At 39.6% G+C, this 24,291-nt stretch overlaps 1 protein-coding gene across 4 annotated transcripts in view; it reads left to right on the top strand.

The window, feature by feature from the left end:
* Positions 1-24,291, top strand: part of SPATS2L (spermatogenesis associated serine rich 2 like) — a 136,135-nt gene that overhangs the window by 29,628 nt on the left and 82,216 nt on the right. Inside the window, exon 1 of one of the 4 annotated variants that reach the window (XM_042822564.1) lies at positions 10,564-10,699. The exons of 2 other annotated variants lie outside the window; for them this stretch is intronic. The gene's annotated coding sequence lies outside the window, so the exon portion shown is untranslated. Of the gene's footprint in view, positions 1-10,563; positions 10,700-17,217; positions 17,263-24,291 lie in introns of those variants that run through there. One more of the 4 variants, XM_042822563.1, reaches the window with a different exon arrangement.

A 24,291-nucleotide genomic window follows, 5' to 3' on the forward strand; every position in this document is an offset into this window, starting at 1 on the left:
TTTTTTTTTTTTTTTTGTGTTTTTTTTTTTTTTTTTTTGTTTTTTTTGTTTTTTTTTTTTTTTTTTAAGTTGCAGAACAGGAATAACAGGACTCTTCTGTCACTCTTCACTGAGCATTTTGCAAATGGAATTAATCTGTATGCTATTGACATTACATTTTATAGAGACAGCTAAGAAGCATCTGGAAGGATCTGCACACAATGGAGAACAGTTTTTTTGCTGTATTTGGATGGTAACAAAATTAGCTTGACATATGGGAGAAATGGGCACACTGGACTTAATTTCATGAAAATGTCTCAATTATACATCTGTTTTTTTGTTTGAAATGATGCCTCAACGTGAGACATGGATGTAAGGTGGTAGTAGAAAGGAGAATTTCACTGCACACTCTGAGCTGTGTAGCTTTTGAGATGTTCTCAGGGATTCACGTCTTCCATCATCAGAATGTTTCCCTGGTTTATTGGAAGGCTCTGTATAGTTTAAGGTACTGTTCCTTACTGTACAGACTTGGTTTATGAACACTTATGAAAGAGACTTTTTCAAAGATAAAGCCTGTGAATGCTTTCTGGTGTTCTGAAATACAGCAGGTACACACTTGTCAGGAAAATGTTCCTTTGCTTTAAGTAACTACTGGAGCCAGGAAAACTTGTCTGGTGTTTACCAGGACCAAATAGTCTGGTTGAAACAGTATGCAATGTAGTGAACTGTGGCTGGTGTGGAACAAATGTGTATGCATGCTCTCAGGGCTGTTCTTTCGTTTGGGGTGAATGTTAATGACTCCTGAATTCATGATGAATTCATTCAGACATTAAATCACAAGAAGAAAAACTCTGAAAAATACAGTATGTAGATGCTGCTGCTGACTCAAAAATAAATAAATAAATAAAATTGTAAGTATTTTATGATCTTTAAATCAAATCTTGGCAGAAAATGTCCTAGATTCTGCCTGAATTTGTGGTCATTTCAGTTTGTTCAGCGCCTTTAGCCACCCTGTCTCATTTGAAGACTAGGAGCTGGGATGCCTGGGATTGAAAATGATTCTTGTTTCAAATAATCAGAGGAATTTGAGTAATTGGTAAAGTTGGACTGAAAAGAGGACGTTTGCAATAAATTGTCATAAATGATGTCATTTATTTAAATCTTTTTATAGCTGCTTTAATTTCCAGTCTGGCATCACAACTTCATCTAATTTTAATTACTGAAAGACTGATCAAACAGCACCTTTTGGGACAGTGCCGGAGGTGAATTCATTGGGGCAGCTTTCAACAGAGTCAAACACTAAAAGTTGTTCATCCTGTGCAGTTGTGATGTGAGTGCTCTTGGCAAAGAGTAGCTGACTTTGGATTTGAAGAGCCTTTCTTTATGGTTTCGGATATTTTTTCCTAGATCTCTCTGTACCTCAGGGCATTTTGTTTAAAAGGCTGATCGCTTTCCTACATTTGTTAGTTCAGTTGTTCTATGAAGATAAATCCTCTCAGGCAAAGCTTCCTTCTTTCTACTCAGTGTGCATATAGCAGCTGGCATAGGTGCTTCCATGATACAGCTCACTTCTATTAATAGTTAGAAGGAACTTTTCATCCATGTAAGCAGGGACTGGACTTCAATAAACATAAGGAAGAGTTTTGACTAGGTGAGATGGGAAGTGTGCATCCTGCTAGTACTGTGGAGAGAAACACTGAGTGTTTGTAGCACAAAGCAAGGCTGGGCATTGCGTAAGCCTCCACTTGGTGGTATTTTTTTTTCTTTTTAATGTGAGCATGTTTCATCTGCAAGATGAGCTTTGTTTCATATTCAGTTCAAGCACCTAATGTGTTTTATTTACACTATATGTAGTTGCTTTGCAGTGAGGTTTTGAGTGAGTTCAGTTTAGGATGGAAATGGGAGAAGAACAAATACATCTGTTGAAAAATTCCTCTCCGTTTCAGCCAAGTTGCTGGCCACTTGACCAGTGGCTGATGTCTGTAGAGGGAATATTTGCCTATATTCTTACATATAAGCTATTTTACCTACTATGATGCTCTCTGCTAAGAAATGTATAGCGTTGTGCTGAATGAAGGGAAGAACTGATACATCCACCACAAAATAGTGTCTTGCCACTTTTTCCTTTCCATCTTTTTACATATGCAGATGTGCTTTACATGAAGAAATCATGTGTCTACCCTGTGTTTTAAGCATGTGAGCATTGCACATCAGTTTATGATTCAATTCAAACTGTTTAGGTAGTATCAAGCTTGAAGGTTAACATATGGCAAAAGGTGCCACTAGGTGAACTTTGAGAGGAACATTAGTTTCTACTTTCTCTTTCAGTGGGTTCTAAGAGAAGAATGAATCCCTCAAGCCTCATGTTACGTAAAATTGTTACTAGAATGTGGATTTCAAATTTTGTGCTTTTTGGGTTCCTTTATATTAGGTTTAGGTATAAAATTAGACATTGAGGATGTCCAACTGGTGCTGACTGGCTTCACCTAAAGATCAGGCTCAGGCGGCGCATCAGCATCCTAGCTTGTACAAATCCCATTATGTGAAACAATCCTCTATTGATGTGTGACTAACTTTGATTTCTGAAGTGTTCTGTAACTGAAGTGTGGTTCCCAACCCACAATTCATTCTGAAAATCTGTTTTCACAAATGAGGCTGTTGAAGTTCAAAAGTTACACAAGCACTTACAAGTGGCAGATAAATTCCTCACTGCCACTTCTTGGAAAGTGCTTGCTTCCTGTTGACATCTGTTGAACTCTGATGCTCTTGTGAAAAAATCTTATATATACTCAATGCATCTTTACAGTTTAAAAGTCTGGCTGTTTACAGGTTACACCTTTTAAAAGTACCATCTAGTGGCTAGCAAGCCGGAGAGCTGATGTATGTTCCTGTCCTGAATTTCAGTGATTTCTAATATAGTCCTGTCTGCTGGGCTCAACTTTACTTTTGAATGATGGTTGCCTTCTGGCGAACACAAATTGATTAGTTTTGTTTTTACAATATTTCTACCCGTGTTTTAAAGTGTCGTGTCAGCTCCCTGGAACAGAAAGGCTTTTCTGCACCTGGAAGTTAAAGGCATGCAATAGAAAGTGCTTACATGTGCAGTTCCTGTTGCATTGAGCAAATTCTCATGAAACCACAATCTGACCTTTAGAGTTAGCAGCACTGTATTTAATGTGCTTGTAATTTAGTTGGAGGATTCACTGATTTTAATTTTAGCTTTCAGTATCTTGCATATTCTTCCTACCAGGTTCTGCCAATGGCAACCTGGGTCACAGTTGAAAAAGAAAAGATGCAGAGGGTCAGACACCTAACCTGTAGGAATTCACTGTTCGTAGAAGGTCTGTATGATGAAAATATCAGAAATATCCTTAGGCTGAGATATTGCTTTTTTGTTAAGAGTGTCAGCCATCTCGCACATCTCTTTTCTGAAAGTCAAGTGAATAACTTGAAGAGCATTTTGCCTTAGGAAGTGTTGCAGTGAGGAAGAGTCATTCAGCAAAACTAAACTGAATTTGAGTGATTAATGAAAGTTTTAGACGTTTATTTGTTGAGTGCTAGGAATAAATAGGTGTGACTGTTTGTCTTGCTGCAGTGATGCTCCGCAAGGATGAGCAAACAAATAGGATGGACACCTGACATTGGCTGCGCAGTAGAGGAGCTCAGATGGGTTTTAGACCTCTGGATAAAGTTTGCTTGTGGAAGTTCTAGGCTCGGAAATGGTTTGGGATGACAGAAATTCAGTAGAAACCATGAAGTCACAAACACAATGAACAGACGAAGACATCACCAGATCTGCTAAACTTTGTAACGGAGAAGGTGCAGAGGCCTTGGAGCAAAGCAGAACAATGTGCTGCGTCTGACTAAGTCCACACTGCCTATTATTATTGGCTACGATTGTCAGGACTGTTCGTCTCTCTTTAATATCTGACAGGCCTTTGCTGTGAGGGCTTCCTACTGAATAGAGCTGGGCTGTGGCCTATGGCCTTGCTACCTCTGTCATGTGCACTGAAACCTGTCAGTGACACGTAGCGGTAGAGCGGAGGAGGAAAAGAAGGCAAGCAAAGCACTGCTCTCCTGTTTGTTCCTCCCATCCTTCAGCAGTTTGCATGTCAAGAATTTCCTATGCCAAAAGCATTATTTTTGTGCTTAGCTTTTGACTGGATATATTATTAATCTTCTCTCAATCTCCTTGAGAAAGTAGGTGTGGTTAAGAGAAGTAGCTTGCACTGGCTTTCTCCCTGCATCTCAGTGGACAGCTATGCTTGGGTTTTAGAGGCTGACAGGAGCAAACTTGAAGTGTCAGAGGCTACCAAGTACCAGAGCAATCTATGGGAGGGGGCTGCCTCTAAAACAAGGCAGACGTGTAGGCTGCGCTGTGAAGGCTGCAGCCACCTGGACTGTCTGTAGCAGAGCTGCCATATTATAACTATGTATGGCCAGAGGTACCTGGGACAGCTGTTAGTAAGGGGGGGAGTGTGTGGGGCTGTGGGCAGGCCAGAAGGCAAGGACTGGAGTTTGGGCTACCTGTTGCCTGGGCAGGAAAACTAAAAATAATAATAAGGCAAGGCTAATGGGTCCTACAGCATTCAGCACTGCTGACTGAAACGAGGGAAAGTTGTTTGGGTTTAAAGATGAATAATAGAAAAAGAGTGCTGGAAATGGAATACCTGCCAAATTCAAAATTAGCAAATGTATGTTTGCGTATGTCAGATTTCTATTTATTTATTGTCTAGAATGTTTAAAGGTTTCATTTTTGTCTTTTTTGTACATCAGTTCAGTTTTCTCAGATGTTGTGAGTTTGTATACTATCTCTTTATGACAATGTTGAGGCATCTGAATGAAATTACAGGTGACAAGAAAAAAGTTATGTAGGTGTTTTTTGCTGTTGTAGATCGTTTGCTTACAGAGGTGACAGAAGGACAAACCCTCTCCCCTCTCTGTGTTAGAGTCGGCCATCATTGCTCGCCTAGCTTCTTTGAGCCTGTTGATAAACTTTATGTACTTTCATTATCTCCAAAAACTAAGCAACCGTCAGAGAAGAAGCCAGGGCTCTATAATAGCAAAAGCAAAACCATTCCCCTTTTCCATTAGAGGACTTGCATGAGCTTGCAACCGAAGCATATCACCGAGCTGCAGCAGCTCTGCTCTTTGCCTTCCTGCAAGCTGGCATTAGCAGTGTCATGTCAGAGCTGTAGGTCCTTCTGCTGCTTCTCCATGTCTGCAAGGAAAACATCAAAGGAAAAGGAAGAGCTGTATAGTTTTGCATCCACAGTAGTCCTTTCAACCCTCACTACTGATAGTGTTCTTGGTACAATGAATGCTGCAGAAATCCATGTTAGCATCTGTTTTTCCTATCAAAGCATTTTCCTTGGATGAAAGTGTCAGCTGGCTGAGAACAGTCTCCATCCACTAGACTTTCCGTGGCAGAATGGAAGATGGTGTCACTTTTATCACCAATGAAACCTGAGAACCTTCACATGTGGCACTTACCTGGCTTGCTGATACATCCCGGTAATATTTCCAACACCTCTTTTGTGTCTGTCAGCTTAACTTTAATCCCTTTTCTGTGAAAGGAAACGAGCAATACAAGATGAAGGGTGGATTTTCAATGTGCTTCTTCCCAAAAGGCCTGATCCTGTGTACCTCAGGGAGGGGGTTTGTCTGTAGTTTCAAAGGAAACTTGATCATTTGTTCTCTATTTCTGTGCAGCTTCCTTGTGTAGGCAAGTAGAACCTTGGCAAGGACGTATCCTTCACTTTGGAACTCCTGAGAATTTACCCAGCTCTCTGGTTTCCTTCCTAGAAAATGCATAGATGTGGAGAAGAGTACTTTAAATAGATACTGGTCTGAGTTTTCCTTCCATTTCAGAAATATTTGAAAGAAGGTATTCAGAGAAAATGGTGGAGTTGATATTCGATGAATCTTTTATTCTATCTTGATGGGCAAAATTGTAACTCTAAGCAAGGCAGTAGAAGTTCTGTCAAAGCCTTAACTAAATCCTACTACGAAAGAAATTTAGATAGGAGGCTGCCAGCCACTATCTGCAGTTATTCTGCTCAGCCAGCGCCCTACTATCTGGCAGAGATTGGAAGATAGTTGGAAATTTTTCAGTATGCAGCCTCTCAAAAGCTTGTCTTCATTTCAGTGCTGGATTTCTCTGTGCTGTGTGCTGAGGTGCTGTGCTGTGTGCTGACTGCATGTGCTGACTGGCCACAGAGCCACGTCTTCCACGTGTGCCGCTCTTCTGCTGAGCGGGCTCTGGCAGTTTCAGCAGCCTCTGGTGAGTTACATCAGAAATGGACTTTGTCCAGGGATTCAGCCTTAATTTGAGTTTACCACCTCCACTCCCAGAAGCTAGACTCAGATTATTTTAGGATTATATGTGATTGTGTGATAATTCCTGTGTGTTCTTCTCAGCAGGGTCTGACAAGCTGCTCTGTTTTTTTTTTTTTTTTTGTTAATTTTTTTTCCATCGTTGACATAATGAATTGTAGCCACAATCACATGAAGCTATCTACTAGCTAATTTTTTCCAGTGGTGACTTTGTTTTTCCAGAAGGTCATGAACTATACTGCCGGTCGCTGTTTACTTAAAGTGAAAGAATGTAGTCACATATGTTCACAGATGTAAACCATAACTGCTCTGATTCCGTACTGTATGACACTTCTTTTAAATAAGTGAAAACAGATCAACATGCATTGCTTCAGAAGTTGAGTGTACAAGGAGAAAGGAGGGAAAAAGCTCAGATTGAGAATAAGTAAATCTTTTTACGTAGTAGCATAAAGCAAGTAAACGGAAGGTTCTGCCCAGCCAAGGTATGGTGAATTCATAAATCTGAAGCCCTGCAGCGAATGGTACTGATGGGAGATCCCGATATGGTGTAACTGGAGCACACATAGACCCAGCATTTCTAAATTGGGCAGCAGTGCCTTTGTGAAGCCCTGCTTAGACGGTGATTCTAGGAGAAAATAGGTCAGAGAGTCTTGATGGTTAAGCAGCCTTTATGGAAGAAAATTTCAGGATGGTGCTGAATGGGCTTTGTGTCTTCCTGCCAGAGGAGGCATGGTGTTCAAATTAGAGTGAATCACACCGGTGTTTTCTGAGGTCTAGTGATGACAGCTCTGTTGCTAAGGCTGAGGAGCATAAAACATTTCCAGCTATCCCGCTCCAGGACTGTCAAGTAATTTGGCGACTGTGGTTTCAGGGACCTGGCAGAGGTTTCTTTTCTGTAGAAATGTGCAGTGTGCTTGCTGTAGCTTTTAGGTTAAATTGCAGGATATGAGTGGAACTGCAGAAAAGCATCAGATTGTGGATAGGACTGAGCAGATTTGGAGCGGAGGAAATTCGCCATGCAAATCTGTAACAGAGTAGCTGGATTAAAATGGAAAATATCGTGGTAAGAAAATACTGTCATGATCTTTCCCTGCTTTCAACAAAAATTTTGGGGGTGAGGTACAGGAACCTCACCCTGCATCGTAACAGTGGTTTACTCTGTGCATTATGTAATGCCCAGGGGACATGAACCGTGCAACCCCGGTACACGTGGGTTTTGTGAAGGTTTCCAAAATGTCTGGCTTCTCTTCTGGTGATTCACAAATTATCTGCACATGCAGACCTTGTTGCTTACACCACAGGGTCTTTGTGTGAACTCTTCTTGTTTGACCCTCAAATTGGTGGGACTTCTTTTTTAGTGTATGAAAGAAGAGTTATGGGAACAAATAGGAGTACAGGTCAGTACTTAACTTCCCCTTTCTGGATTTCCTAGGCTCATGGAAGGTATATGCTGAGGTAAGCTAGGTGCATGGGTGCTATTGCAAGTAAATATGAGTGTAATGATGACCACAGAAGCATGCAAGAATTACCCACGGAGCTGAGAATGCATTTCACTAGGATCGTTTCCTCTGGCAGTAATGTGAGTTTTTTACAAAATTCTGTCCAGCCTACTATATCTCTATTTTCTGGGGGGCTTAGTGTGTTCTTTGAAGCTATGGGGCTGTATTTGCAAGTGCTTCCCTGTACGAGTATTACAGGGTAAACTTGTACAGGATTCTTAAAAATACCAGAGAATAATGTATTCTTCAGATAACCCTCAAAACTTGCTGAAGGACAAAGAGCCCTTTAGCATACCAAGGCTGGAATACTGAATTCCATGGATAATACTTTCCATCATTGCTGCTTCCACTGCTCTGTGCTGTACAGCTCTGTAGGATACTTGCTGATTTTGTCCTTCTCCTGATTTATATACTGTACTTTTCCCTTGAGTGTTTATTTTAATTTGTCCATCACACAGAATTCCTCATGATGAAGTAAAATAGATTGAGGCTCCTTCAGAGCTGTTGGCTACCTCTCTGGCCATAAGGGAATTCACTGGAAAACTAGGACCATTGAGCCTAAACCTTCGTTTCTTCATCCCCAAAACTTTTGTTCTCCTCCCGTTGCTGGGCTTGGCAGAAGTGTTGTTTTGGTGTTTTTTTAAGGTATTTCAAGAAGGATTTTAAACTAAGGACTTTTCTTTGAAAAAATACAATAAAAAACAAAGCATTTCACTCACTCTGCTGTGAATATTATGTCACTGAGTATAGCAAGAAAAATATTTTTCCATTTAGGGAAGTGAAAACAGAAGGCATTTAGCCGGAATCCATTTGAGCATATAAGAAAACAGGAGGAATTTCTACTTCGAAACAGGGCTAACTGTGCTGACAGAGAGTCTGACTTATTATGCCTGAATGGTTATCATGTGATTGCATTACTCTATAAAACCTCTTCCACAACTCTGTGCAGCATAGTGCTGTGAAAGAAATCCATTCGTTTCTGTTTGGCTGTAGTTAGTGGCAAAGATTTCATGTGAAATAGAGAATAACTTTAAGTCAGTAGAAGACTAAACAAAGTGGTCATCCAGAGTCCATTGAATTCAAAATCATGATTAGTATCAGACCCCAAATTAAGCAACTTAAGTTTGTAAAGGATCAGCACACTGGTTTTCGTACTGAGTTTCTCATGGAGTAGTAGATTTTTCCAGCAGAGCTGCAAACTGATCTCATTGGATTGCTCATATGGGGGAGGGAGGAAGATTAAGTGTTAAATTCTAAATCCATAATGCTATGTTGTCCTTTGAAATTACTAAATGTTTTCCATAGGAGAAGTGCCATTCATGTGTTTAGAAAGTAAGGCAATTCTGAAGATAATTTGCTGGCTGTTAAATTTAAAGATGATACTGTTGATGGAAAAATAATAAATAGTGGATGGAGAGCAGCTTAGAAGTGTATTGTTTCTAGTCTACATTGTGAGCTATAGTTGGAAAAGATGGCTAAAACAAATCGGAGTTCTGTAAATGTAAACCAGCTGTTTCATGGCATGTTTTTCAACTTCAGTTTGCAACTAATCTTAGGCCCAGTTGAAAGTCTGATTTAGTAGTAACATAACCAAGGTTACGCTGTGTGTGCACATAGGCACTGGGTTCGTAGTAATCTGTGCTACAATGCAATGTGAATTAGTGTGAATTTAGCAGCTATGAGGAATCCAGCTTAAAATAGAAGCGCAAGCATTGTTTGATGTTGTACTGGATACATGTGGCTGTGACCTTTGCAACAGTTCTGCTGGAGGACAGCGAGTTGTTCAGCTGCTGTAAATTCACCGTGTTCTATAACGGTCAGTGGGACTACATTCTTTTGCACAAGCTGGAACTCAGGATATTGTATCCTCTTATCTTAATACTAATAGCAAAAGCATGTAAGTCAGTTTATGAAGGGGAGTAGACTTGTTAAAAAATGGTTGGATCACATTCTGTAAAAGGAATTGTTTAAGCAGGAGGAAATAGATCACTGCTGAAACGGGGGTTTAGCAGTAGATTCTGATGTTCATTTTGGGGTATCTCTATGAATCCAGTTCTCAAGATCTTCTTTCTGTGACTCACTGGTTTCTGTCAAAGAAAAAATTTTTAAAAATGGCTTTCAAGGAAACAAAGCTGGACTCTCTCAGTCTGTGTAATTTCTTAAGTTCAGGGTGGCTCATTTTCCTGACTAGTTTACACCATAGAGGTCATGTGGTTTCCTACATGCTTTTCCATACGGAGAAAATCTATTGTCACGCTGTAGGATCTGCCCAGTAGTACATCAGAGGCACAGCTTGATGTTTTACACAGCCGTCTGGACCTTGCTCTGACATCAACTTTTATTCATTTCAAGAATAATAATAGGACAATGTTTGGCTTACTGAGGAGACAGACTTTCCCCAGTGAGCTCTCCCTTCTTCCTCAGTGGTTTTTGTGCCCTGATGTTGTACTATGAATAATTTCAGTCTGTGCTGTGGGAACTGTATGGCAGAGCATCATTCAGGTACTGCGTATTCCTGTTCTACCAGGATTAGGCATCTCATTCACATGAAGTAACAAGCTATTCTACAAGAAATGCCAAGTGTCTTACACTGTTATGAACTGCAGCCTGTGAATCTGAATCTGATATCTGAAGCAGGAATTACTGGGAAAACATTGAGCAATGGATTGTTTATTCTGCAGTCAAAGTACTTCTGATTCTGCCATAAAAGGGAGCATTGTATAAGCAGCCCTGAATCTTTTCGAATGGGATTCAGAGCTCTTTGCTGCAATGGACTGGCAGTGATATTGGATCTTTCAACAGCAGATCTCAGCCAGGTGAAGAGCCCTCTGACTTCTTCCAAAGCTGATTCCTTGCTAGTGATTTTTTCACTGAGGAATTTTAAGGTATGCTTTAGTTTCTCTTGCCCAAGCTGTACTTTGAACAATTAATGTTTTTAAATCATTTTTTTAATCACTTTGATCACTTAAAGCTAATCTTGAGTGACTTTGTGATGTTAGGCTGAAAGTAATTTTCAGTGCTCTTTTTCCTCCTGCACGTTACATGCCATGTTGCAACAGTCAAAACAAGCAAGCCGCAACTACAAACTGAAGCACTGTAGTAGAGTATTAACTTTGCTGAAAAGGAACTAAAAACATTTGTTACAACTACATTTTCTGTTTTAAAATTTCATTATCCAATAGGACTTGTAGAAAATATCCCACTGAGCTGTAGTTATCCCACCCACTGTGTCCTGGCCTGTGAAAACCAGTGGTTCAGTGAGCAAAGCAGTCAGCTATAAAATGCAAAACTTTCCTGTTCTGTGTTAGGTCTGTGTTGGCAGGAGGGATGTGTGTGCTGTAAGGTAATCCAGTGGTAAGCAGTTCTGCTAGACATTCACAAACATAACGGTGTTCTCCCATCAGCCAGATAAGTAGTGAAGAGTAAGTATAGAAGAGGAGCATGCAGGAGTGACGCTTTGTGAGAAGCAGGTTACTGTACCACAAAATAGAAAGATGTTCTGGCTATTAAATTATGTGAGTTGCTTGGCTAGGAGATGATTTCCATAGTCATTCATGGTGCTGTGTTCTATCTGCAGTAGATTGCAATTGTGGAATATTTTCATTTTGAATAATCTTTTTTAATATGGCATGAACAAAATGAATTCTATTTAAGTATCTCTGTAGGCATGTCTGAATGTCCCTATTTAATTCATAGCCTTCCACTAAGATAACCTCGAACTAATCAGAGCTTTACGAGCTAATCAGCTCATAGTGTCACAAGAGGCATAATGTAACCAATTATGCTCTAACTTCTAAATAAGAAGAAGAAAAAATCAAGTTGAACAATACCAGACTTCATGAATTGATAATAAGAATTAACAGAGGATCTTTGGGAGAATGTGTTAAATCTCTTGCCTTTGCCCTTTCATAGGATGTGATAGAAAAACAAGCACACATACAGGTTTGTACACCCAGCTGATGGCCAAACACCCACACAGCTGCTCATTCACTCAGTCCTTTTAACCTCAGTGGGATGGGTGGTGAAAATTAGAAGAAGAAATTCAAGAAAATTTGGGTTGAGATAAAAACAGCTTAGTAAGTGAAGAGGATTAAAAAGCAAGACAAGGGGAGTTGCTCACCACCTCCCAGAAGCAGACCAATGCTTACCCAGTTCTGCATCCTCTTCTAATCAGATCTGTTCTCAGTTCGATCTATTCAAAATATAACATTGCAAGTCAAATCAGGTGAGAGAGGAACCTTTGAAAGTAAAAGAAAATAGTAAAAACTCCACCACGTGTTATAAATGGATAGTATCATGCCAACTCTGTCAGGTAACGTCACAGATGAAGCAAACCTTGTTTCCCTAGAAAGTACATCAACACAAGCTCTACTGTGTTTAGTATTGATAGGGATGATTTCCTTGTGCCCATTAGGCTGCTTAGAAGACAGTCGCTAATTCAGTGAGAAATTCTATTGCATTAAAATTATGTTTGAGGAATAGATCAATTAGATTTTGCTGGTATATTTGATTTTGCTTTTCTGCAGAAATAATGCCTTGAAGAGGGAAGATGAGGATAGGGCTGGGATGTACGAAGTCTGCTCAGCTTTGTAGTTTTAACTTATTTGGAAATGAGATTGAAATCCAGTGTGCCAGAAGAAAGTATGGCTGAGTTGCAAATGCAGTTTCCTACTGCTTTGGACAGAGCCCGGGGTAGCATCAGAATTTTTTCTTAAGCCAAGACATTCTGCATGCTACTGGAATATTAAATTTTATAATTTTCAGGTATTTAACTTTTTGTTTAAACTCAAAACAGAACTATAAATGAGAAAAACACACATTTTCAGCCATGAATATGTTTCTGTATACTACATAGTGTCCTTTAGCATTGAGTTCTATCAGTTTAAGTCCCAGAGATTAATGAGATTTAGGAGTCATTAGAACTGTTATGTAAGCTTTTAAGATTAGGATTTACAGTCCTGAATCCCATACCTGGAGGATCTGAGGAAAAAGTATCATGTGTTAGGTCTCCAGTAAAAACAACTGCTAGCTAAATATACTAGAAATGGCAGAGTTGGTTTCTGCTTCAAGAGTTGACGAATTACAATCTGAACGTGGAAATGTGCTCTCTAATGTGCTGTAGAACTAAACAACAGCCTCCATTTATTGCATTAGCACACGGCTGGAGGCTGGCCCATGGGGCCAAGACTATGTGACCTGTATTTACAGTCTGAGGGCATTTGCTGGAATAAAATCTAAGGCATCGATTCTTTTCACTTGGATTTCTTCAAGAGTAATGCATAGATACTTCAAAAATAATGCTTCCTATTTATTTCCATGGAAATCACAACAGCTACAAAGACCACAATAACGCTATTTGATAGAGCAAATTTTCATCTGCAAAACTCTATTTCTAATACAGTCACTGCCATTAGCTCTGCATTTTCGCCAGTGATGAACAGGAGCCTGCATGCTGTGCTTGGCACTAGTGGAGGTGACTCGCTGTTGCAACTGATGAAACGTACTACCCACTGCCTCACTGTGCTCATATCCACTGTTCGGGGTCATAAATGTTCAGCAAGTGTCAATAAATGTCAGTGGGTGCCATTTTTTCCACGTAGAGGAATTAAATTCCACACCTTCACTTCATTTTCACTTCCATGTCAGATGCCATTTTGTCAGCCTGCCCCTCTGCTGCCTTCTGTTGCATGGCAACAAAATTGAATGGAATATCAATGGAAAGGTTCAACCTCTACTGCCATGCCACCAACATCCACCTCTGGTGTCGTGGGCCAACGTAATAAAATAGGAGGTATTATTTTCAGAGCAGGCCATGTATATAGACAGAAAAACTGTGGAACGATTCTGTATCGTATCATTTAAAGGACTTATTAATGTTTAATATAAATCCCTCCCTTCTTTAAATCTTCTGTATTGTCTTGCTTTCTTCCCCTTTCTTTTGTCAAATATTTCTTCCTCCTTCTGTTGTCAAATAGTTTGATGTATAAACACTTATTTCTTCCTTCTCAGCACAAAATAAAACATGTATGTCGGCTCTCAACCATGCAATATTGTTATCACAGTTCTAAGTGTTATTCCTTCAAGTGGTTCATTATAAAGAACTTTATTGATTGCATGTCAGTGACGTGAGAATAGTTGGTGAGATATTTTATTAGTCTTTTTGAATTTGTGAATTCCCATAATTCCAATCTACGTGAGTGATACGTTTATTCCTTTTACAGAGGATATATAGAACTAGATACACCACTTGAGAATGTTTTTTGTTGATTTATGTTCTCAGGTTTTATAATAGGCATATGTGTAGGTGAAGTAGGAAGTGAACTGCCAAGTATTGGATGTTAAAGGATTTTTGGAAATAGGTGAAGAAAAAACAAGACAGAGTTTCCCATCTGCCTAGAGCAGTGGTTGCAAGACTCACATAGGAGTAGTTGTAAACACTGTGGTTTGATTTTTTTTTTTTTTTAATTTTTTTTTTTTTTAAGGTCATGTAAACTCAAAGCCAAGTGCTAATGAGAAAAGGCACAGAGTCTATTATGCTCAGTCTGGTTTGCCTCCCTCTTGATGTATGTGGTAGCTCTTCTCAGCTGCTTCAAAGCTATTCATTTAGGGCCAGTAAGAAAGGTTATTTGTACTTCCCTTAGGTTTATTCAGTCTCCAAATATCTCTTAAATCTCTGTCCCTTATGGTTACTTATCTGTCCAGCATCTCCAAATGATCTCCTTTAAGTCAGACCCCACCCCATCTCTTGCCAGAAAATGGACTTAGAGGCATGGAGGATATGCTCACACTGGACTAAAAAGTCAAGATCATCATTATTATGTTCTGTGGCTATTCTGCATCATCATTCTAGTTTGCTGCCTGATGAGGTGTGTCTTTTTAATCAGGTTTTCATGTATAATATCTAGCTCTAGACTTCTTTTCATTGTGTGGTTTGGATATCCTTCCTGTTTTTCTTTAGGTTTTTGTGAGTAACTTTTGCCTTTGCTGTCATACTTCTTCATGGCTGGAAGCCACTTAATTCCTTTGGTTTCTCCATGTCTTTATAAAAATAGACAGCCAACATCCACAGTTATCTTTGCACAGCATTTGTTTCAGATTAGTGGTTTGAGCAACAGGATACCAATTTCACTCTATAATAGCAAGGAATCTCTGTAACCCTTATTTTCTTGTGGGAACAGCCTTGCACTGACCTACTCATACCTACTGCTTCATCAGGTTGTACTTGCCCAGTTTCAGGTCACTCAATTTCTTCATCACTCTTGGAGAAACGGTTCATTCCTTTTTCTCAGGTCAGTTACAGATTCCCCTGCAGCTTTTCTGCCTTTCACTTTCTTTGCATAGTTTTAGGTTTAAAAGATTTGTGTCCCAGTTTACATGAATTGAAATTAGTCATACAGTTTGCACCTTTAACCTTTCCTGTACTCAGTGGATTTGTAAAAAAGGCAAAATTTAATGTTTTCCTTTCCTTGGCACCTGTGACTTTTTTGAGCTGCTCTCTCGACTTCTCTCGGAGAGAAAACATTGCCAATTTTCATCATCTTTATAAGAAAATGAAACATTCCAGTCACTTTTAAATGTTCAAAATTAAAAACTGCTATTGATCTGTGCACAATCTTTAGTGTACAGTCTTAAGTATGGAAGGTGCGTTACGGAACAGACCTAAGTTCTTCATGAAGTTCTTACCCAAATCCAATTGGAAAAGTACTGTGGGACAGGAAAACAATTGTGGAGGGATCGTGAATTTTTTGGCAATGGTGAGGTTGTCGCCTGGCAAGTTAATATAAACATATTACACTGTAAAATATTTTTTCCATGTAATTAATGTTGTGGAGCTCTTTGTGTATGTTCTCCTTTGGGTATTCAAGTACAAAGCAGAGCGCGAGTTTTTGTGAGAACTCTACAAAGAGCTTGAGCCTGCAGAAGCTGAGATAATAATGAAAGCAAAGAAAATGCTGCTTATGAGATAAGTGGGGAGAAGGGGACTTTTTAGTCAGGAAAAAAAAAAAGGCTGAGTGAGGATAAAAAGTTAAAATAGTTCTAAGCAGAGCAGTGATAAACTGTCCTTGTCTACCAGATGTGGGGAAATCAGCTTAAGGTTCAGGAAGGAAAATGGAAGATTGGGATGAGAAAAGATCTGCTAATTATTCCAGCTCCGAAAAGCTGGAGGCTGAGGAATTTCCCTCCCAGGTGCTGGGCAGGCACCTGCCGGGATAGAGCAGATCAGTTCTGCCTCCTATCTCTCTGAGGCCTCTGTTCTCTTCTTGTGCAAACCCAATTTGTAATGGACTGCTATAGGCAAAGATATCCCAGTTGGTTTTTGCTCTTAGAAAAAGCTGATTCTTAACAATTATTATTCAAACAAGAACAATATAAAACTTTTGTTTTTCTAATTTCCCTGTTTCTTTTTTTAATTGTTTGGATGCTCAGCTTAGGGATACTTTTGTGGGTTTCTTGTAGTTGTTCAGCTCAGTATGTTTATATTCTTTCACAATTTATTTTGACTTCTGCAGTGTATTTTTCTTCCTTTTCCAGCACCTGACAGCATAAGATCAAATAAAAATATTATTTCTGATTTTCCTAAAGTAGTATTTTTATCCATTGTGGTGGTACTGAGAACCAAGGTCAAAAATAAATTATTTTAAAAAGATGGTATGGGTTGGAGGCAGTCTCCCAGTTTTGATTTTGCATACATCATAAATTTTGAGGTAGACTGTCCTGAGCCTGTTTAGGCTGTGCTAAGTTATTCTGATATGTTTCCCAGTGCTTCAGACAAGTAGAGCTAATGGGCCCTTGCATGATTCAATGTTTCTATGAAACAAACAGGAAATCTCTAGTTTGTGCAAATGACAAATTTGTCAGCTTTTGTTACAGCAAACAAAAGATTGTCTGGAGAAGGATCTGGTAAATGGAAAGAAATTTATACTGATACATGTTGCTTTCATTGAAATCTCTGGGTAACTGATATTGCTGAAAGCTGCTCTGTATTTGATTTTTTAAGTTGGACTGTTTGCAGAGTACTGTTCAGCATACTGTCCCTTCTAAGGAGCATTCTGAGTGCCCAAGTAGCAGAAGTGCGCTAGAACCATACGTGCTGTGTTGAGGTTGCATTTTAGGGGAGAGAAAAATGGAATAATACCATATTTTATATGTACATTGCAAAATGCTAGGAAATACTATGTTAGGAAAGCCAAACTTCAGCTCTTTCCCTAAATTTTGGATACATAGTCATAATTTCTTTTTTTCCCCCTTTTATTTTGTATGCACATATTTTGAGTTTATATAGAAAATTATAGGAATGTGTTTCTTCCCTTCATTTATGTCACGCTCAGGACAATAGTTTTTGATTTGTTTTAGTGGTGGTTTTAAAAATGTGTATTTTCCTGTGTGCAGGGAGTTCTGAATTCCAGACTTCTTGTCCCTCAAAACTTGCATTCCAACAGTGCAACAGGTAAGTTTTCACTAATTACTAAATACTTAGTGTTTTCAGCAACTGGGGATAAAATTCTCCCCTATTGAAGTCAGTTGCTTTCACGGAGATATATTTGATCTAAGTTGTTGGGTTGTTTTCTCTCCAAGGATAGGACAGAATAATTTTTCCCTGAGTGATTTATTTATCTTAGGCTGAAAAATCTGCATAAAGCCTTGTTAAAGTTCTTCTAAAGTCTGCAGAAGTAGAATGAGCAAGATCTGCAGAGTCTAGCTTGATATTTCTCCGTAATACACTGTTTGGTAAGAAGGCTTTCGTGAGCACCAAGAACTTAATGCAACACAGGCCTGCCTTCTTTCAAACTCTCTCAAGCTCAGGGTAAGCTCAGCCAAGGCTAAAAAGAAATAATAAAAAAAAAAAAAGAACAACTTCCTCTACTCCAATTGTCTCTCAGGCTGTAATGTTTCAGTTCTGCCGCAGGTACAGGGTCTGGCCTTTACCCAGTGGCTGTTTGGTCTTAGGGAGTTGTGGCTTTTATCAGGTTAAACACTCAGTTATGGTTTGGCACTTCCTGTGTTCAAACCCTGAAACATTAAGATCTTGAACATTGAGATTGAGAGGAGATCAAGGTGAAAATGTCTGGAAACTGGGAAAGTTTGGTGGAGAAGCATTGGTGCACGTTTGCTCTCTTGCACTTTCCTAAGCATCAGTGACTGTGTGTGAGAGATGGACCTGTGATCTGATGCTGTACACTGATGTTAAAAACTTCAGGTGCTCTCTTTTGGCTGAAATGTCACTTCCTCAGATGACAGGAGTCGACTCTTCATCTTTAAATTCTATACATAAGTATGTATCATGCTTGCCATTACCAAGCGAATAACTTCTGTAAGCCACAAGGCTGAAAACTGCACCTTTAGTCCTGGTGTGGCAAACTGCCCAGTTGCCAGGGTACAGGGTGAAATCCTGGTGGCACTGATATGCCCACTGACCTATAGATCTATCTGTATTATTTTCAGGGGACAAAGTGTTCAAGATAGGTTCAAAATTTTAGTGCCTTGTTTATCTTTAAGCTCATCTATTCTGAATAACAAGTGGGAAATAAATACATTAATAAAACAAATTATGTAGGAGGTGTGATGTAGTAAGGGAACCACTCCGTCAGAAATCTCCCACTGCTCTGAACCACTGTGAAATAAAGGCATTACTGTGTCTGGTATGATGGAAAAGGGTCTCGCTGACATCTTACAAATACTGCTGGTATATGCACTGTTAACATTCTTAGCATGGGTGTTTTTTTCAGAGTTCATTTCTGGAGTGATCACAGTAATTACTATGAAATACAGACAAGAACTGGCAGCAGTTGTAACTGTAATGAAAAATAGTTTCGAGAACCCTCACAGAAACTCACTATATGTGAGCAGCTGGCTGGCAATAAATCTCACCCCTTAAGTGAGAGTTGAATGTCTTTTATTTGAAGTCATATTTAATCAGCTAAGAGTAAAAAACATCAGAGAACGTTATGTTTAATTGATACTTTAAATGATTAATAATGGATGAAATTTGGAGGTTTGTACTTTTCCTTTTAAAATTCAGTGCTCTACTTCAGTGGAAGTTTGCCTGAATAAACATTAAGTACAACTGATCCTGAACCTCAGAATGTGACCCAGTAATACTTACCACTTATGTGGTGCTTTAAACTACCAGAGCTCTTCTTGAACACAAAGGGGCTATTGAAGTGAGCATAATTTGCTCAATTAACACGTTAAATCTTTGCTTGCAAGGCAGTCAGAGGCCCGCTGTGGTTTTTGGAGAAGGCTTGCTTAAGGATTCAGCAATTTACATTATGTTGAGAATCCCATAGAGGCTGTGTCCAAGTAGGGGACTTGATGGACCTTTACTCCTCGTGGAATAAAAAAATCACATGGTACTTTTTCAGCTGGAAAAATATACTAACACATCTGCTGCTGCAGCTGGAGAAAATAAAATCATAATGGCTTATCATAGATTGCTTATATTTTCACTTGTTAGAATACCACGATTTTTCCTCTGAAGTTGAAACCACAATGGTACTTAGGAAGGCCACTTCAGAATGCACTGTCTGTGCAAACAGGAGGAATGTTAAAGGTCTAATTAAAAGCATAAGTCTCTGAAGTTGATTAGAATGGAGACTAGGCCTAATTTCCTGCAGGATCCATTAAAGGCAGCCACGGCTGTAGGAGAGAGACAAGGAGGATGAAGAGCCACTGTATTTAGATGGGGAAAAAGAAGGTGCACTAGAGTAAGAATCTAATGGAGTGGAGATGAAGGATCAAGATAACAAAGGGAAGAGAAAGTAGAAACCAAAGAAGGGGGAATGCTGGTTTTGGATTTCTGTCATATTGAAGACTTACTGAAGTGGACCTGCTGGGGCTCAGCTAAGAAGCATTTGGTTAGAGCTCGGTGAGTGGAGGCAAGAGTGCCAGATGCTTTTGCATGGACACTTTGGATAGTTTTCACACACCATGTCTCATAGGTGAGACGGAGCCACAGTGCTAGCAGTGGCCCCAGGCAAAATCACTTTTGCGCTACAGCAGTATTCTTACTGTCTGCTTACAAAAACAGTTTTCAGTTTGTTGGAATTGTCCAGCACCCTGACTCTTCTGCCCAGCGCTCTTGTCCTGAACATCACCTTGTGGCTGTAGCTGCTGGTGGCTAGTTCCTGCCAAAGAAATGGCAGGAGCAGTGATGAGAAGTCACACTGTTCAGTATGGGCTGGGAACAAGATTTTATCTGTGCCTATACCAGTTGAAGAGATGTGCAGGGCCCCATACAACTGTTGTTTAACCTTTGAACAGAAAGCCCAAATATTTCTGCTTCAAAAATCAGTGTGACACAATTGGGTTTGCTTTTAATATCTCTTCTGATGTCATTCCTGTGTTATTGTTATTAGCAGCAATCATGCTGCTTTTCCCTTCATCTAGAGACGCGTACACACTGATACCAGCTTCATGTATTCTTAGCAGCAGCCAACTGTGTCATCACAGTTGCTCAGCCACTCAACTCACTGTGGTTATGGGTTTGATGGATTACAGTCAGGATTTTGATCTCAGAGCAGCTTTGCAATAGCAATGCTGAGAGTGACAATTGATATCTTCCTGAACCCATACTCTGGCAAGCTGCTATCATTTCTTCTTACTTGACCACTATGCAGCTTTCTATCTTGTTAATCACAACACTTTGATAAGGTGATTGTAGCCAGTTGTTGGTATCACTGGAACAATATCAGAACTGAATTTTACTGTGCCTTGAAGTCTTAACTTAGATTTTATTCTAACTCTGTTGTTTTCTCCCTTCATAAATCTATTTTTGAGGAAATACGTATACACCTGACTTTTTTCATTGCCTTTGCAATTTGGGCTTTTGTTCTTGGAAAAAAAACAGCTTATTCTATAATTAGGTTAAAATTAATGACTGCTTCCTAGTCTGTGTCATTACAGTTCATTACTTCTGAACTTGGGGCTTCATATCATACTAAGTTAAGTTTGCATTCCATAATTTATAGCTGTTGCTTACAGACACACAAGTGCATAGCAAGCATTTTGTGAGGTCCTCTTCATCATTTGTTAATGTAGGGTACACACAGACCTCTTATTTATCATTTGGAAGATAAATCTTTGACAATTCTGACACAGATTTAACAAATTTACAGAGTTCTGGAGATCTCGTAAGCAACAAGTGTAAACCCTTTAAATACTGAAGCAAGATTTACACAGTAGAAAAGTTCACTGAAGTACTTTCTTTGTTTCCATGGGCATTACTCATCATTTTGAGAGGTCAGTTAGAAATGCCCCCTCTTCTTCTATTTCCATTTTTTTAACCAAGTAATAGACAAGGTGAGTTTGATTTGCGTAATTGCCAACCTTCCTCAGGTGTCCCTAGTATGGAATTTATGTAAACTTGCTTTCTGATGAGAAAGTTATTTGTGCTTCTGCTTGATATTTTTAGTCTAATTCCATGAGGTGTAGGAGGCAGAAGAAAGGAGAGTCCTTGAAACTCAGCTTGACAGCCCCAGCATTTATTTGTTCACAATGGAATATTCTCTTCTGTGACTCTTAAAGATCTTGTTGACAAGTGAGGTTCACAAAAGCAGTGCATTACTTTTTTTTTCCGTAGTGAATTCAGTCTTGTCAGTTGTGGAGTTGTACCACTGGGCCCATCGTTTGTAGAGATCAAGATAAACTTTCTGTACTGTGTCTATAAAACAATGCTGGCTGTTACTGGAATGCTTATTGCTGCTGCAGTAAGTGCTGAGTGCAGCAGCACAGTGCTGAGGGGTGTGGGAATGGTGGGGGATTGCACATACATTTTCTGATTTTTTTTTTTTTTTTTTTTTTTTTTCCAATGCTGAATATATAGTTTAGAGTTCAAGTGGAGTCTTTTTTGTGACCATGAGCACTGATGCATATTGAAAAGCAGTGTATTTTAACACAAAAAATCTGTTTCACTTCTAGTGATGTATTTAAAGCTGGGAATTGGTTAACAAAGCTTGCAGCTTCCTTCCGTCTCCTCCTGGCTCTTCTTTCTCAGTCTCCCTCTGTTTGTGCTGGGTAGTTAACTCTTACTTTGCTGTAGACATAATACAGCTTATCTAGTGTTTGTGATGCAATGGAGAGAATGCAAAGTGCTTTGCTGTGGTGTGATGAACTCAGTAGGGTAAATTCAGGCAATATGACAAGTTGTACAAGAGGGATCAGTTCATTCAAGTAACTGTTTCCTTGAAGGCCTTCACCAGCATGAATGGAAAAAAACATCCAGGTCTTTCATGATGCTCACACCTGCACACACTAAACCTTGCGGGAGGGTGTGTGTGTGTGTGTGTGGATGGGGCAAGGAGCCCCTTTTCTTTCCACTCACAATTATTCCTTTTTCCTCCAAATGACTCAATTTTTCTCTGGGGCTGAGACATATCTGCTTTGCTATAGCCACATTTTGCTGGTTGTTCTGAATCGTTTGATTCTTTTGATGCATGTTGCATTGCTGCTAGCGTAATATTAGTGTTCAGGTAGCCTTACAAAAGAACAGGGTGTTTTTCTGCCTTTCCTTTTCATTAAATTTAATATCAGATTCAGCTTGCATGAGACAGTACAAAATTTGGCCTCAAACATTGGTATCTAATAGGATTGTGACTTTGGAAGCTGACTGGCAGTTCTGCTGGCAGATGAAAGGATGGGGCGGAACAAAATTGTCTTTGCCTCGCTATCTCTGCAGCAGTAATGGCAACAAAGTGCTGATGTAGTGTGTATGTCTGTCTGAGTTTACTCCTTACATATCCTTCAGGGAGAAATAGTCTGGAGTATAATAACAGTGTCTTTCTCCTAAAATTTTGAAGTTAGTCTAAACATTTTAATTAATAAAGAATTATATTCTTGTGCAATGAGATGTGTCATAAGTAGGGGATGTGTTCATTACCTTCTACATAATGAACACGTAACAGGACTACAGAAATGCTTTGTGAACCCTGTTACATGAAGTAGGGCTCTTGCATGAGGAATGACCCCAAAGTTTTACTTTTATAGTGTACATGTGTGCAGTTAAGTGGCTTTGCTCTTACATAGTGCTCAGAGTCACGGAAATGCTTTCCTTTTGTTTTGGAGGAATTTGTATTCTACTGTGTTGAGCTTCGCTTGAGCCTCCTCCATATGTGCTTGGCATCATTCTGAATTAAATCAAGTTATCTTGGTTGTTTTTGGATCACGCTGCTGACGTTTTCTGTCATGATCATGGTGCTTACATATATTGTTGTCAACTGATCAAACCTTGTTTCCCCTTGTCTTTTCAGTCTCTGTTAGTTTCTTCTGTACTGAGCTCCCACGTGAGGCCAATCAGACTCTGGACTGAATTCACTTTGGAGAAGTAGGACAGGATTTAATAAATAAATGCATTAATTTAAAACTCACAGTACATAATTAAAGGTTTTCACAGAACTGCAGTATTTATATACCATGTCTTCAAAGCTAGAGTGGTTTGCTCAGTGGGCTGTGACACGGTACTGAGTTTGCATGTTTTGGAATTGCAGTGGTGCGAAACAGAAGGGCTTTTTTTTTTTTTTAACTAAATTTTCTTCAGTCAACTTGTTTGCTTTACCATTAACGCCCTGAGTCTGCTGCACATCTTGTAAAGCTGAAAGGAGAAGGTGTTCTGACACCTCTGTGTCAAAAGAGCCAGCTCTCTCACAGCACCTTGGTAATTTGTGCCTGGGCAGGCTGAGCTGTTTGCTCTAAAATGGAGACTGTGATGTTCGAGAGCTCTCATCTAGCATATGAACACAGTGTGAGTCTGTGGTCTCAAACAATTCCATATGCAGCTGTGGAACCCCTTCTGTTCTTGTGGCTTTCACCTTTACGATGCATGAAGACCTAGTGCAAAAAAGTAAGGAAAGACCAAAGATACTGAGCAAGGTTTGTTCACGCGCGGCTCCAGCTCTGAATTGCTGCTGTGCAGAGTGCCTCTCTCTGGAGCCCTGGGAACCACAGTCAGGAACAAGCTGAGGTTGCTCGCTGTGCATTGCTCCAGCAATAGGTGCCAAAGTCAGAGTCAGAATCCCAGGACCTGGTGCATCGTAGTGCATTGTTAGCTGTGTTTGTTTGGGGGGCTCTGGTAATTTTTCTTCTAGGTTTTTGTCCTTTGCTATTTAATTATCCTTTTCATGACTGATTTCCTGACTTAATCTGAATGTGCATAAATCTCCACCACAGATTTATCATCCCTATAGAAAGCACTTTCAGAGTGATTCTGCAGCTTCTCAGAAAAGGGACACTGTTGGAAAATGAAGCTTTCAGATCCAACAATAAGGCTACTATTATGCTGATTTTTGCCAAGCCTTCCCTCATTTCTTTCCCATTTTATACCAGAGCGAGCTCAAGGCTTCTTTTTGTTTGTTTGAACTTCAGTCATTCTTAAGTGTTTACGACCCCACTCAAGTACACTCACTCTGAAACCCCCAACACCATGAGATACAGTGGCATTGTTTCTGGAAGCAGAGAATGGTTGTGTTGGGTTCTTTTTTCACCT

This window comes from Centrocercus urophasianus, unplaced genomic scaffold (genome assembly GCF_019232065.1).
Source record: "Centrocercus urophasianus isolate 14NV4802_14NV808 unplaced genomic scaffold, USGS_Curo_1.0 seq_20, whole genome shotgun sequence".
NCBI lineage: Eukaryota > Metazoa > Chordata > Aves > Galliformes > Phasianidae > Centrocercus > Centrocercus urophasianus.